The following is a 16056-nucleotide window of genomic DNA, read 5'->3' as shown; positions in this document are numbered from 1 at the left end:
TATTTGTACCGAGTCCCCTGAATGATTCTATCTGTTCTACACAAATGATATTCTAAATAGAAATTAATTATATGCTTAAGAAAGGGAAATATTTAGCAGAAGTCAAATAAAAAGCTAAGAAGTTCCTGGTTGGGAATTCAAATAAGAGAAACCTCATCATTTCAGGTGTTCTTCTAACACCTCCATGTCATTTCTTTAACTCTCCTCCCACCCATGTTCTTTCTTTCCCCGCTCCATCCCAGGAAAGCCTGAGAGGCCAAGGGGTCACCTCCTCTGTTGAAATTGGCCAGTCCTTCCCTGTGTCCACCATCCCTCCCAGCCTAGCCTTGTACTGGCTTCTAACACGGCCCTTGGACACCTGTTTGTTGGGCAGGTGCCTCTCCCCCACCTTTTCCCCCAACCTCCCTCGTACTCCCCCAAATCTGGATCTGTGTGTTCATGTCCACATCCCCAGGGCCAGGAGGCATCCAGCAGTAGTCGTCACTGGGTTGTCAAAATGGTCTAAAAGTAAAACCAGCCTCTCTCATTTGCCTATTCTCCCATTTCTGTTACTTGAGCGGAGAGGGAGGTTTATGGGTACTTGTTAGTGCCCTCTGTGCCCTCCTGCCAGCGTCATTCTGCTCCCTCGATACCCCCATCTAGGGAGGGATTTGCAGGAATAGAAGCAAAACCGCTCTCTTTCACCAAGCGGCGGAATGCCCGGCACACACAGCTGGTGTGGCTCAGGCTACAAGGCCCGTTGCTCTGCATCCCAGCCTCACTCCAGCCGTTCCCAACACTGTGGGTGTGCGTCTGCCAGTTTACCCACAGCCCCTTTTGTACATATCTCTGGCTTCTGGTCCACGTTGTAACATGAATTCCTTTTCTTCTTGAACTCCTGGGAATGGGCCTGGTAAACTTCAACAGCTTGGTTGGTGTTTCATCCTGTTTGCATATGTACCTTCGAAAGACTGGTGATCTAGGCCATGCAGATACTGCTTATGATTAATTCAGCATAGTATTTATTTCTATAAAAAGTTGAGCATCAGGCCCTCGATCAAGAATGTAACCCTCTGATACAGCATTGTTCCCATGAGTATGTCCAAGTCAAGTCAAGTGATTCTCCAGGAAACGTGGCTGGTCATACCTTCGAGGACACCTCTCCATCCTCCCATAGTTCTTTTTCACCATGGCTAGTAACAGAAAACTCTACTTGAACTTCAGACTGATGCTTTTGAGCCCATGGTGTCCGCCCTTGTACTGAGATCCTTTGTTCTTTCAGTAACCAAACGCAGTCATCAAATTGTGCCATAGAAACCAGTGTTAAGAATTTCTAATGCAACTCCTTTTTGAATATTCTGTGTTGGCCTTCTAGGATGTAGAATCCAATTTTCCTACTCTTCTCTGTCAGTTGATCCCAGCCATTCCTTGCATGGGCATTTCTTTCTTCCTGAGCATGGTTTTTAAGTTGAGGTTAGTGCAGAGTAAGCTGAAGTCCAGCCATGAGCAGAAATGTCTGGGGAAGATGTGCTGTCCTAGTGCGGATTACACGTTCCTGGGTTGCTGAGCCAGCGTCCGCGATAAAGGCTTGGGAGGAACGGCTATGATTTCAGTGATTACATGATTTCAGTGATTACATGTTTAGTGCGGTCAGAGACATTTGTGTTACAACTTGCTCGCCACTCTTGGCTCAGACAGTCTGCTATCTCTGCTGTCTCGGTCGGGCTGATACAGAGGCTCAGACCTGGTCAGAGAGATGAGTTTTGCCACATAGATTTCAGACAGGCTCCCCCCTCCGCTTACATTTCTGAAAGACTGGGGAAGGACTAACACTCTCAAGATATCTTGCATTATATATTGATCTTTTAAAAGGTACTTTCATAATGTTTTCTTTGATTTGCCGCTGATTTGATGAGGGTCTTCATTTGACCAATGAGGAAATGCAACCGTGGTTTGCTGCTCCATCACCTTAAGCACTATTTTAGCATGTTGCTTTATTCTCTCGTGATTTTGATGTGTTTTCCTTTTAAGAAAGAGTCAGGGATAGGAACATAAAGCTGGCTCACCAACATTACCTTCACCTAGCTTCCTCTAATGTTAACATCTGATAAAGCCATGGTACATTTCTCAAAACTAAGAAATTAATATTGGTGGAAGACTTAACTAGTCTTTTGCCTGCCTTTAAACACCTTTTTCAAGACCCCATTTTTAAAGAAATACTGGGGGCTCCTGGGTGGCTTATTCAGTTAAGCATCTGACCTCAGCTCAGGTCATGATCTCATGGTTCCTGAGTTTGAGCCCCACGTCGGGGTCTGTGCTGACAGTCCAGAGCCTGGAGCCTGCTTCAGATTCTGTCTCCCTCACTCACTCTCACTCTCTCTCTCTCAAAAATAAACATTAAAATTTTTTTTAAAATTCCGAATTTTAAAACAAAATGAGAATACTCAGCTTTGATACCCAAGCTATGGGGCAATAGGAGTGTGGATAGTTGATTTTATTTTCATAATACAATCAAGACTGCCCAGTGTATAACGTCTTCATGATTAACTGCAAGCAATGTCATTAAACAACTTGTTAAAATGTCCTGAAAGCTTCAAGAGATTTTTAAAGATCCTTCAGAATGAACATTCTTTCATAACAATATGCCACAAAGTATATTAGAAATAGAAGATTTATAAAGATCACATTTAAAATTTTTTGTTATGCCATTTCAGACTTACAGAAAAATTGCAAGAATAGCCAAAAAGTTCTTCGATAGTCTTTACTCAGATTTCTCAAATGTTAATATTTTACTACATTTGCCTTTTCTCTGCTCTCACTCTTGCTCTGTGTGTAGAAAGAGACAACTATTTTAAGTTGCAGACATGATGCCTTTTTACCTGTAAATACTTCAATGTATATTTCCTAAAGGGAAATTTCTTACATAACTACAGCACAATTGTCAAATTCAGGAAATTACCATCGACACAACATTATCATCTTATTTACAGCCATTATTCAGATTGCACCATTTGCAGCGGGCAGATAAATGGCCCCCAAAGATGTCCACATCCTAATCCCTAGAGCCTGTGAATGTGTGAGGTTGCACCACAGAGGGAATTAAGGTTTCTGATGTCATTAAGGTCATGAATCAGCCAATCTTGGAATAGATTATCCTGGGTTATCGGGGCAGGGCAATATAATCATAAGGATTCTTATAATTGGAGGAGGGAGGCAGAAAAGGAGGTCAGAATGATGCAAAGAGATAAGGACTCAACCTATCATTTCAGGCTTAAGATGGAGGCAGGGGCAGGAGCTAAGGAATGTGGGCAGCCTCTAAACGCTGGAAAAGGCAAGGAATAGACTCTCCCCTGGGGCCTCCAGAAGGGAGCACAGCCCTGCCGACACTTTGAGTTTAACCCAGGAAGATCCCTGTCAGACTTCTAACCTACAGAAATAGAAGGTAATAAGTTGTGCTGTTTTCAGCTACTAAATTTGAGATAATTTGTTGTGCAGCCATAGGAAACTAATATACCATTTGTCCCAAGAACACCTTTTATGAAAAAAGAAAATCTGGAGCTCCTGGGTGGCTCAGTCGGTTAAGTGTCCGACTTTGGCTCTCAGGTCATGATCTTGCAGTTTGTGGGTTTGAGACAGCTCACAGCCTGGAGCCTGCTTTGGATTCTGTGTCTCCCTCTCTTTGGCCCTTCCCCACTCATGCTCTGTCTCTGTCTCAAAAATAAACAAACATTTAAAAAATATTTTTAAAGAAAAATCTGAAAGCATGTGTTCACTTGTCATGTCTCTTCTATTTCCTTTACTTTGGAGCAGTTCCTGAATTTCCTGTGTATTTTCTGATGTTGACACTAAAAAAAAAAAAAAAAAAAAAAAAAAAAAAAAAAAAAATCCAGATAGTTCTTTTGTAGCATGCTCTTCAATTTGGTTTGTTTGATGTTTTCTCTTGGTTGGATTCAGGTTATGCACTTTGACAGGGAGATCATAGAAATGATGTTGAATTCTCTTCAATACATCGTCAAAGTCATTACTGGCAATGTTAACTTTGACAGTTGATTGGGGTGATTCCTCCCAGATCTCTACATTGTAAAGTTATTCTGTTACCCCTTGTCATTAATAAGTATGAGGACATACTTCGTGACTATAAATACCCTATTACTCCGTAACACTTTTACAAACTAGTTTTAGTATCCATTGATGATGGCTGCCAAATGGAGACTTTCATTATACTAAGAGGTAGAGATTTTTCTCCTCCTCCACTTTTTATATGTATTTATATCATTCATGTTAGAGTCATGGATTCCCCTTTTATTTAATGAGTTCAATATGCTGTTCTTGGTATTTATTTTGATCCTTAAATGTCCTTTATTTGGCCAACGGGAGCACCTTCAAGCTGACCCCTGTGACCCTTTGATAATTTCCCTCATTCTTTGAGCATTGTCTTATTTTTGGCACGTGAAGACATTTCAGGCTCATCCCGTACTTTCTCTGCCATAATCCTGGAGCCAGCCACTTCTCTAAGGAGCAAAGTTAGGTTTCATTAATTCTCCACATGCCAATAGCCAAAGACAACAATAAGCACAACAACAAAAATGGGTCGTATTGATGCAAACACTCTCAAAAGTGTCATTGAATTTCAAGCAAATTGTTTTTTAGGCTACTTGGCTTTAGGGCGCATGGCCTGTTCTCTCCACACAGATGAGGGCCTGTGTTATGCATCATCGACAAATATTTTTGGAGTACTCATTGCTCTTGCAGCCGCCCTGGTACTGGTACCCATGAGTTTTACACTGTGACAAAGGCAATTATTCCTACTTTGAGAAATGTAAGTAGGGGAGGCAGCAAAAAAAATAATACAAAAATAAAGGAAGACATATCTCTATAAATAGGAACATGTAAGCATGTTGGTCAACAGATACATAGGAACATTATATATTAATAATATATTGATTTTTTCATTAAAATAATTGAATGCTCAGGACTGTTCTTTTTGGTAAATCTGGGAAGGACAAATTATATTTGTATGAAAAGGTATAACTTTTAGCTATGTTGAGGAGAATATGGTATGGGAAATAGGCTTGGGGACACTGACCCAGATATAAAAATGCATGGACAGAGAGTTCAATGATGTGCAATTGAGTGGTTGAGTTTCTCTCCCATCCATTGCTCCCTGTGTGAAGACATTCCAGAACCCCAGCACTGTAGTCTTTAATCACAGGGAAGACTCCTATGCTCTATGTGCTCAGTTTCCATATTTCAGTTTTTGGTTGATTATTATTGTCTGTCAAAGGACCGATAACATGGCAAATTATTTCATTATTTCAAACTCCATTTATTGAGGCTGTATAAAAGTTCTTAGCCATTAATCAGAGCCCAAACTAGAAAGATCTTGCCATGTTGAGACCAAAAGGGGTAACTACCAAAGTACTGGTAGTCTATTGGTGTATTAGACTCTGAGGAAGAGCTGGCAAAAACTACTATAGGCTTTATTATGCTTTTGTGCTGAGTTTTATGAGGGTTGAATATGTATTAAGATGAAGTTCATATTCACCTAGGTTTGTGGACTCAGAACGGCTCCTAGAGCTCCTAGAATGGTTCTCAAAGTGAGGTTCTGGGGTCAGCAATGGCTGCCTCACCTGGTAACTTCTTAGAAATGCACATTCTCAGACCCCACCCAGACTTACTGAATCCACAATTTCAGGGGCAGAAGTGTGAGAGGGTAATCTGGGCTTTAACAAGCTCCCTCCGAGGGATTCTGATGCTGGCTAGAGAGTCACAGAGTGCTGTGTATTGGTTTTCAATGATTATATCTTTTAAGTCTGGGTGTTGGACTCAACCAGGCATCATTTTTACTTTCAGCTACGCTTGCTAGGTTGGCTCTTTGAATTGGGAAGAAAGAAGTTCAGAATGTGTCTGTGCTAATTACAGTGTTAGAGACAATCAATATTGACTCTACTCCATGCTTAAAACTTATACTAAGAAACTCTATTATGTAAATGTCAAATTGGTTAAATAATCAAAACATTCCTCTTATGGAATGCAAAAGCCTTCCTAAAAAGTAGGTGAAGGGGCCCCTGGGTGGTTCAGTCAGTTAAGCGTCCAACTTCAGGTCAGGTCATTATCTCACAGGGCGTGAATTCGAGCTCTGCATCAGGCTCTCCACTGACAGTGTGGAGACTGCGTGGGACTCTCTCTCTCCCTCTCTCTCTCAAAATAAATAAGTAAACTTAAAAAAATTTTTTTAATTTAAATCTATTTAAAATTTATTATTTTTAAATTTTTTAATGTTTATTTTTGAGAGACAGAGCATGAGAGGGGCAGAGAGAGAGGGGGACCCAGAATCCAAAGCAGGCTCCAGGCTCTGAGCTGTCAGCACAGTGCCTGACACGGGGCTCAAACCCATGAACTGTGAGATCATGACCTGGGTCACCAGATGCTTAACCGACTGAGTCACTAGACGCTTAACCGACTGAGTCACTTAGGCGCCCCTATTTACAATTTTTTAAAAGTATTTTCATTTCCAAAATGATTTATCCACTTTTCACAAGATCTTCTAAATATTTTTATCCATACTCCTGAAATCATTGTTGCACTATATGCTAACTTAGATGTAAATTAAAAAAATAAAACATAAAAAAAATAAAATAAAAAATATATATTTTTATCCACTAGGTGTAAACAGGCCAAAATATCATGGGATATACTAGATTTTTAATGATTCACAATCATCATCTAACGCTATGAATTTGGCAAGCTTGTTCTGAATGGCTCCACAAGTAGGAAATAAAAGAGAGTCAAGTTCATTTAATATGGGAGACGCATTTGAAATTAGGATAAGCAACAGATATGTGTCAAAACATCAGAAGCTCAAGTTAAGGCTCAGGCCCTACTGAGCGGCCACAATTCATGGGCAAGTCGTGTGCCCTTAGCTAAGTCTCTCAACCTTGCCTATTTTTCCCATAAATGAGGCTGCCAAACCTTACAGAAGTGCTCAAGTCAGTGGATCCATATGTAAAAGAATACAGAATTTAGCATAATCAGGTAAACTAAGTTTTTGTAGGGTTGGAAGCTTGTACAGTTTGGAGGCTTCTTTTAAAAAAACATATAAGATAGGGGCACCCGGGTGGCTCAGTCAGTTGGGTACCCAACTTTGGCTCAGGTCATGATCTCATGGTCTGTGGGTTCGAGCCGGGCGTCGGGCTCTGTGCTGACAGCTCAGAGCCTGGAGCCTGCTTTGGATTCTGTGTCTCCCTCTCTCTCTGCCCCTCCCCCGCTCAAGCTCTGTCTCTCTCAAAAATAAACATTAAAAAAAATTTAAAAAAACAAGATCACAGATGCAAAGTAAGCATGGAGCCGGAAAGGGACCCGTGAGCGCCATTACTTCCACACGGCAAAGCCACCTCTTGAGTTGGGACTATCTTTATTTTAGGCCAGGAGAAGGCCGAGCAGTTGCTTCCTTTATGTCACTGTGTCATTGGGTGTGTGCATGACTGGATTTCCCTTCCCCTGCAGACACCTCAGCCGCCGTCTGGCCAGGAGAACCCGTTTGGTGTGCTCACTGCATGACGGCAGCGGGTGCGGCTCTGAGGGGAGTGCCAGGCTCTACAGAACGTGCCCAGAGGCTGCAGAATCGGACTCTTGCCAGAGGAAGAGAGAGTGCCCCAAGGCACGCATTCCCTGGACAAACAGCGAACGGTGAAATCAGCTAGCCAGGTGCCCCAAAGATCCGAACTCTTAAGTTCACCCTTCTGAGCCTATACTTCTGGGGCCTGTGAGATGGTGCATAATAATAATAGTGTCCTTTATTTAAGGGGTCCATTTCACAGGGGACTCCAGAGCAACCCATGGATTTGTGTTCTCTTAAGTGGCACATTGAAGACTGGTCTGATCCGAAAACACGGAGTGATGCTTCAATTTAGGGCTGTAACACCTCAATTAGTTACTTTCATCAAAGGAAAGTGATTTCTGATCATTGTTGATTTAGCACTAAAATGCCCACCCAGCACACCGAGGGTCTGTTCTGTGACTTTCTTGGGCAATCTAGGAGAGAGGCTCACCGCCTGTGACTGATTCACACAGATTATCTAGGCCCACATCAACGTCTGCGATAGAGGAACGCTGGTTTTTATTCATATGGGCATGATCATAGTAAACACATTTTAAACACGTTTTGGTTACTGACTCTTGAGTGTCTAAGAAACTTCAGTGACCTGTCATTCTACAACTGTATACAGAAAACCAGCTCCGTGTGAGGCCCTGCCCAAGGTGGTGGGGACAGAGCAGTATACAAAACAGACAAAAACCCCTGCTCGTGTGAGACCTATGCTCTAGTTCGGGAGACCAAATAAACAAAAGATGAATGAAATTGTAAACATTATTTAATTGGGTAGCACTTAATATACTTCAGATGTGGTTCTAAGAACTTGATAAATATTATGCCTACCTGATGAGGTGGGTGCTATTATTATTCTCATTTTACAGATGAGAAAACTGAAGAATAGAGAGATTCTATCTTGGCGACCTGCTAACGTCACAAGCAACTGAAGCCAGGTCTTGAACTCAGTCCTACCTGCGTCTCAACCACCACATTATATTGCCTCTAAGTTTTACCAATGTCTAGTAGGGCAGAAAGTTCTATGGAGAAAAACAAACCAGGGAAGGGGGAAAGAAAGGGCTTGAGGAGTCGGGTGGAGCTTGCAATTTTATACAAGATGGTCGAGAAAGCTCCACAAAGAAGATAGCATCCTAGTAAAGCCCTAACCACGCGGGTATCTGAAGAAAGCACATCCCAGGGAGAGACACCAGAGGCTGCAAAAGCCCCCCAGTGGAAGCAGCCATGTGGCTGAGGGGGAGCGAGGAGGAGGACAGTCAGGTAACAGGGGTTGGAGGTAGAGCAGGACACAGATGCGGGACCTTGACGCCATTACGAGGACTTTGGCTTCGACTCAGAAGGAGGTGGAGTGCCTGGGAGCTTTTGTAATAAGGCATGGTGAGATCTGAATCGTACTGTAATAGGTGTAGTCTGGCAGTTGTGTTTAAACTAAAGGCTGGCAAAGGCAAGAGGAGGGAGAGGAGGTAGGCTATCAGTAATCTATGCAAACGGTAAGTGGCTTTGGATTAAGGTAGTTGCAGTGGAGGTGATGAGAAGTGGTCCAATGCCTAGTATGATCTGAAGATACAGTGAGCAGCAAGATATGCTGTGAGTGAGAGAGTCGGGAATGACTTTAAGGTGCTTGGACCGAGCATCCCACCTGTTTTATTATTTTTTTTTTTATTTCTTACTCATTTTCAGACCTTTCTCTATGGGGAAGACTGAGGCAGAAGAGATATGGGGGGCAGAATATGAGGAGCTCGGCTTCGTGTTACATCTGGGATGTTAATTACCCATCCAAATGGAGATTTCAATTGGGCAACTGAACATGATGTTAAAGATTTCAGAGGAGCTGTGCAAGCAAGCTAAAAATAGAAATTTGAAATCATCGGCAGATGATGCTTGAAGCCACGAGGCTAGCTGAGAAAACCAGTGGAGTGACTATAGACAGAAAAGAGATGAGTTCCAAGGCCTGAGACTTGGGTGGCTTACCACCCCCCCCCCCCCCCCCATTAAGAGGGCACTTCTATGTTCCAAGGTAAGAGAGATGCACACAATATTCTGGAAACCAAGAAAAGTATTTTTTTAAGGACAGAGGCATGATCAATTCTGACCAATGATGCTGATAGATCCTAGAGGATGAAGGCAGAGAATTGGCCATTTCGTTTTACAACACAGAGGTCCTTGAAAGGCTTCCAGACACAATTTCAGTACTGTGGTGGAGGCAAAGGCCTGACTGCAGTGGTGGGAGAGGTGTCATGAGATCTAACTGCAGCAGTTTCAAGAGGGACCAGGAGGTGAGAAACTGGGGAGGGCAAGTCAACTCTTGTCCACGAGGGGGACAACTCTAAAAGGGAGCAGAAAAATGGGGGAGAAGCTAAAGTGTAACGTGGGTTCAAGGGGGGGTTTCTGTTTTAAGAGGAGAAAAATCCAGAAAAGGCAGAAGAAACAGTGATGCAGGAGAGTGAAGAATCCTTCTCCAGAGGGTAGAGTGCTGTCCCTGAGTGGGGCCTCCAGGGCTGAGCCCTCCTGCTGTGGGGTACGTAACAGCAGGGGAGGTGGAAAGGAGGGCAGTAAAGGTAGAGGTTCTCTTCCAGGTGCTTCTATTTTCTCAGAGTCTTAGGAAATAGATCATTGGCAGAGAGTGACATGAGGGAGATGAGAGAGGATTGAAGAAAGGGGAAAGAATGAAATAGACTTCAAGGAGAATTAGGACAACAAATGGACTAGGGAAATGGAAGTCTGATTGCTCAGAACCCCTTTGAGGTTAAAGAGCATGAATTTGATCTATGTCAGCAAGTTAGGCCTGGGATTCTAAAGGGACTCTGAGGGAGGGATTCTAATGACTGGCCATAGCATCTTATTTAGTTTATTATTTTTTAATTTGGCCACAGCATTTTTTAAATTTTTTTCTCAATATATGAAATTTATTGTCAAATTGGTTTCCATACAACACCCAGTGCTCATCCCGAAAGGTGCCCTCCTCAATACCCATCACCCACCCTCCCCTCCCTCCCACCCCCCATCAACCCTCAGTTTGTTCTCAGTTTTTAAGAGTCTCTTATGCTTTGGCTCTCTCCCACTCTAACCTCTTTTTTTCTTTTTCCTTCCCCTCCCCCATGGTCTTCTGTTAAGTTTCTCAGGATCCACCTAAGAGTGAAAACATATGGTATCTGTCTTTCTTTGTATGGCTTATTTCACTTAGCATCACACTCTCCAGTTTCATCCACACTGCTACAAAAGGCCATATTTCATTCTTTCTCATTGCCACGTAGTATTCCATTGTGTATATAAACCACAACTTCTTTATCCATTCATCAGTTGATGGACATTTAGGCTCTTTCCACAATTTGGCTATTGTTGAGAGTGCTGCTATAAACATTGGGGTACAAGTGGCCCTATGCATCAGTACTCCTGTATCCCTTGGGTAAATTCCTAGCAGTGCTACTGCTGGGTCATAGGGTAGGTCTATTTTTAATTTTTTGAGGAACCTCCACACTGTTTTCCAGAGCGGCTGCACCAGTTTGCATTCCCACCAACAGTGCAGGAGGGTTCCCGTTTCTCCACATCCTCTCCAGCATCTATAGTCTCCTGATTTGTTCATTTTGGCCACTCTGACTGGCGTGAGGTGATACCTGAGTGTGGTTTTGATTTGTATTTCCCTGATGAGGAGCGACGTTGAGCATCTTTTCATGTGCCTGTTGGCCATTGGCCACAGCATTTTAAATGGGTGAGAAGTGCTGGGATGGCAAGAGGGAGTAGAAGTGCAGAGATGATAGGCTCGACAGATTGCAGGGGCTGGGGTGTGATTACAGTCGGGGCACTGGACACACTGAGCTTCCCGGATTGGAGGTGGTGGTTCGAAACCAGGGGGATGCTTGAAACTGAAGTTCTGGGAGAGGCACAGTTACCTGGAATGGCAAGATCTAGATGTGGCTGCAGGAGTGAGTAGCTGAGTAGGGTGTGTTTTATCAAAGACTGTTTTTGGTTCAGTAGTCACACTTTTCTCACGTTTTCAATCCTGTCCCAGTTGAAGCCACCTCAGTAAATTGTCCAAAATTTTATTTTATTCTCAAATGAAACTGAATGAAATCTTTGTTCACTGGCAGCCCCGAGGCCATGGATGACCCATTGTGACTCAGAGATGCCCTGGCCCTCTGCATCCTGCACACAGACACATGACTAGGACATTTGATGAGACTCCCTGATAGGAAAGGAGGGGCTTGAATCCCAAATGAACATGAGCATACATACTTGGGGTTGATGAAGTGTACTTGAGTAATTTCTGTAAAGCCAATGTTTTAAGAAGGGATATTTTATTTATTCTACGCAGATTACTGTATTTCCCTTTGTGGTTGTCCTGTGCATATTACAAATGGGCCTTCTTTTAAGTACACCTCATGAAGTAAAGAAATTGAAAACCATGTAGCCAGAAAACCCAAATCGGAACCCTTAATTTCAATGATTTTTTTTTTCAACAATTGGGTTAACTGAAAAACAAAAAAACAATTCCACAAGAATATAAGCTCATATTAATTATCTCACTGAAACAAAAATTTAAAAGACAAAGAACTATCCAAAATTTCCAAGTGAGGTCAAAGAGTGAGTAAAAATTTGGCTTGCATTGTCTGTGTTAACTATAGTGTAGAGTAAAAATAATGGTTAAGAAAGAACAGGATTCTTCTTTAAGAAGGATTGTAATAATCATGCTTTAGACAGCTTGTGTGCCAGAGAGGGCATCTAACTTGTTAAATGAAGGCATGAATGCCTTAGTCTGGAAAATGCAATGCCATACTTCAGGAAAATCTGTTAGCAGGGATTTAGTTAGCCAGACACCATATCCAACCCCAACATCTTCTTTCCTGAACTTTCTATTTAATTGAGGATTCTACATTTGCTGCCTTTATAAGAAGTGGGAAATTAAGAAGGCTCCTAACTGGCGAGAATAATTCATTTTAAAAATCTTCATGATGATATACAGGAGCTGTTCAAGGACGTTTTCCTTCTGCTCATTTTAATGGCCTGAGATAATAGACCAACATGAAGGGCTGTCCTCTGGTGCCAGTGAAAGCACAGAAGAGGATAAGGTAGGAACCAGGGCCTCTACCAATAGGAGATGAATGCCTCTGGACGCCATGGTGGGTTTGCAAAGGGATTTGTCAGGACGGTGGACGCTGTGACTAGGGCCATGCCCGACCTCAGTGGGGTTGAGGAACCCTCCGAGTGCATTAGAGGTCTGTTTTGAGGTAAACTTTGAAGAAGTGAACAAACACTTGCCTATTTCTGTAAGCCTATGCTTTGGAAGCAAATTCTGAATTGCTTAAACAAAAAAAATTCTCTTAAAAAAAAAAAAAGAGATTGGTGGCTAAAGTTTGATCTGGCCAAAGAAATGTAGAGCCATTATAGGCTGACCCAACGATAATCTTCCCCCATTTTCTTTCAAATGAACGACTCCCAACAGCAACTTTGTTTTACAAGAAGTCTGAGGAAAACTTCAAGTGGATTTTCAGCTACCCAGCCAATTATTCTAATTATTTTAATTCTAGGACATGGAATTTATTCTCAAATTGGCGGTGGTGGTGGTGGTGGTGGTGGGGTGTGTGTGTGTGTGTGTGTGTGAGTGAGAGAGAGAGAGAAGGGGGAGGGGAGCAGAGCGGAAAGGGATTTTTAAGAGCATGTTACTGCCAGTTCAATCTGAAAATGTATGTTTTAGGAGAGGCCTAGCACTAGCTTCCTTCTTAAGGAGGGACAGATTCATGCCTACAAAAGGAACACTAATGGCCTGGAACACTAAAAGCACATTCTCAGGACATGCTGAGGTAACCAGTTTAAACTTGCCAAAGGATGCTTTTCCACTTGGCTCACAGCTATTCATTCATACTGGTTTTGACCTTCCCACTTGTTTTATTTTTAATTCCTCATTCATTTTCAGGCCTTTCCGTATAGGGTTAGCAAGAAACTGATTCCAGAGCTGGCATTTGTGACGCTGAACCAGAAGATTAAATCAGGTTTTAGAAATCTTGTTTTCTCCTGTTTGCCCCATGTCCAGCTTGAGAACACTTCAAATATTACTACTTTAATTACAGAAAGTGGCAAATTTTAAAGAAATCAGTTGGGGGGCAATTGGCCTTAGACTAGGTTTCAGTGGTGCCTGGTAAAAACGAAACCATTCATTCAAGCAAAGGTTACGCTAGAAAAGTTACTTGAGGGGAAAAAAACAAATCTCCCACACAGAAGAATTCAAATAATTTATGTAGGTATCCTGCCTCAAGGAGGTGAAGTTAACTCTCGCTCCTTAACTGTGGGCAGCATGTGGTAATTTCCTTCCGAAGAGCACAGTATGGAAAGGGGGTAAAGAGTGACTTTATGGTGGAGAAATTTGGCAAAACTGCCTCAGCCAAGTGAGGTCAACATCAACAGGGATGTCATGCATGGTAGCATGTACCCTTGGCACAATGAAATGAAAATGGCACTTTCCTTAGTGGTTTACCTCCCCCAAACCCCAAACCGTATCTGTAAGATACGGTCTTTAGTTAATAGTAACGTATCAACATTGCTGTATTACAAATAGAGCATCCTAACGTAAGATGTAATCGGGGAAACTGAACATGGGGTATATGGGTATTCTCTATACTATATATTCAATTTTTCTATAAATCTTTAGCTTTTCTAAAAAATAAAATCCGTTTTAAAAACCTACTTGAATGAAAGGTAAACACCCTGCTCTCACACAATCTGATGCAGAAAGTCTAATCACGAATTGGGCAGTCCTGGGCCGTCAGAGCCCTATAAATATGGACCCCACCATTCTGGCAATGCTGTGAAGAGAAGTATGTTCCCAAGATCCCAGCTTCCCCATTTTGGACCCTTTCCCCTCAAAGATAGAAGCTAATACTAACATAGCATTGTGCTAAGTTTCTAGCTCATTAATTGCCTTTTACCTTCACAGCAGCCAACACTAGGACGTAGGTGGGTGCTATTATTATCATTCTTTCATCCATGCAGAAAAGGACACCTAGAGAATTAAAGGACCCAAGCTCACCCTGCCTGTAAGGGTAGAGCTGGGATAAAAATCCAGACTGTCTGGGCCCGGAGTCAGGGTTCTTGTAACCTCTATCATCACCCCCCACTTGACTCCTCCTTTTCCAGGCACTCAGGGGCTCCTACTCTCTTCAACAGGAATTATTCTTAGTTTATAAAGGGCCAAATTTATGATGACCCATGGTGTCAGCTGTACTGTGTAGACTCAACAGAGAAATAATGGAGGTGGGGGCAGTGCTGTGAGCAGGATGGGAAAGCCCCACTCTCTGAAGTAACGCCGGGTTTCCAATAACAACATTGGCCCCAATCCCACGCTCAGATCCCCACAGGGACTTGCAGTGATACTGAATCCCATCCTATAGTCTGTTCTAACCTTAAACCTAAGGGTTGTACCCATCTGATGTCTTGGAAACAATCCAGCCTTCGGGCATTTTCAAGTGGTTTCTATAATGAGCACTAGGAAGCCCACAGGTGTGCCTAAATGAGGATTTGTAAAGCTGAACATATTTTCCCAACCCTATATTTCAGGAAGGTTGACTCCCTTTTATTTACAAAATAAGATAAAATTGCATGTGCCAGCCCAAATGAAGAGAAGTAGATTCCCTTTCATGTTTGCAAAAGATGTACATAAGACTTTGAGAAAGTAATTTGAAACAGCAGCTCCTCAAACTCTGCCCTTTTCCATAAATTTCCTTAAATGGTCGTAAAGTTCACAACTTAATAAAGACCCTTGAAAAGGCTAGTCAAAGAATAGACCCATTCAGTAACTTCATAAATATAGGGGGCTAAAAGTAAAATATTCCATCACGACTTCCTGCTAGAAAAGTCAAAGCTGGTTTAGATCACTTGGAGGGGAGACAGCTCCAGTGGAGCACGCCGTTTGTTTTATGAGCTCCCTGGGGCATGGGGTGGCAAAAAGGCTTCTCTTTTTCCCCTTGGGTTATCTGTTTTCTAATAAAAAAAAAAACAGTACATGTGTTGCTCCTATCCTAATAGAAATAAACAAGAAAAGCTACACATATACTGTGTGTGTGTGTGTGTGTGTGTGTGTGTGTGTGTGTGTGTGTGTGTGTATAAGAAAGTTCAGATTGTTGTTTTGCCAGGAAATTGCTTACCTGGAAAATCGTGATATGAGCATGTTTAGGAATGGTTCTTCCTGTGACTGACCAGGCATTGCAGAGCAGGGCCCTGGTTTGAGGAAGAGTTCTTCTAGGACTGCAGCAGGACTCTGGGGGACTCCATGTTACCACCGCTGTTGGGTTGGAGATTCGGCAGAGGGCCTGAGTCATCTGGTTTCACAGAACAAATAACTTGCAGATAATTCAGAAAAACAAAACAAAACATGCCACCAAGGTTGGAACACAGATCAATGTAAGGAACAGATACCCATCAATCTGGAAGAAAAGAATGAGGGTAAGTTCGTGAGCTTCCAAAACTAAGGCTTTTGTTCT

Source organism: Felis catus, chromosome F1 (assembly GCF_018350175.1).
Source record: "Felis catus isolate Fca126 chromosome F1, F.catus_Fca126_mat1.0, whole genome shotgun sequence".
In the NCBI taxonomy this organism is placed as follows: domain Eukaryota; kingdom Metazoa; phylum Chordata; class Mammalia; order Carnivora; family Felidae; genus Felis; species Felis catus.
This window is presented reverse-complemented; position numbering follows the sequence as displayed.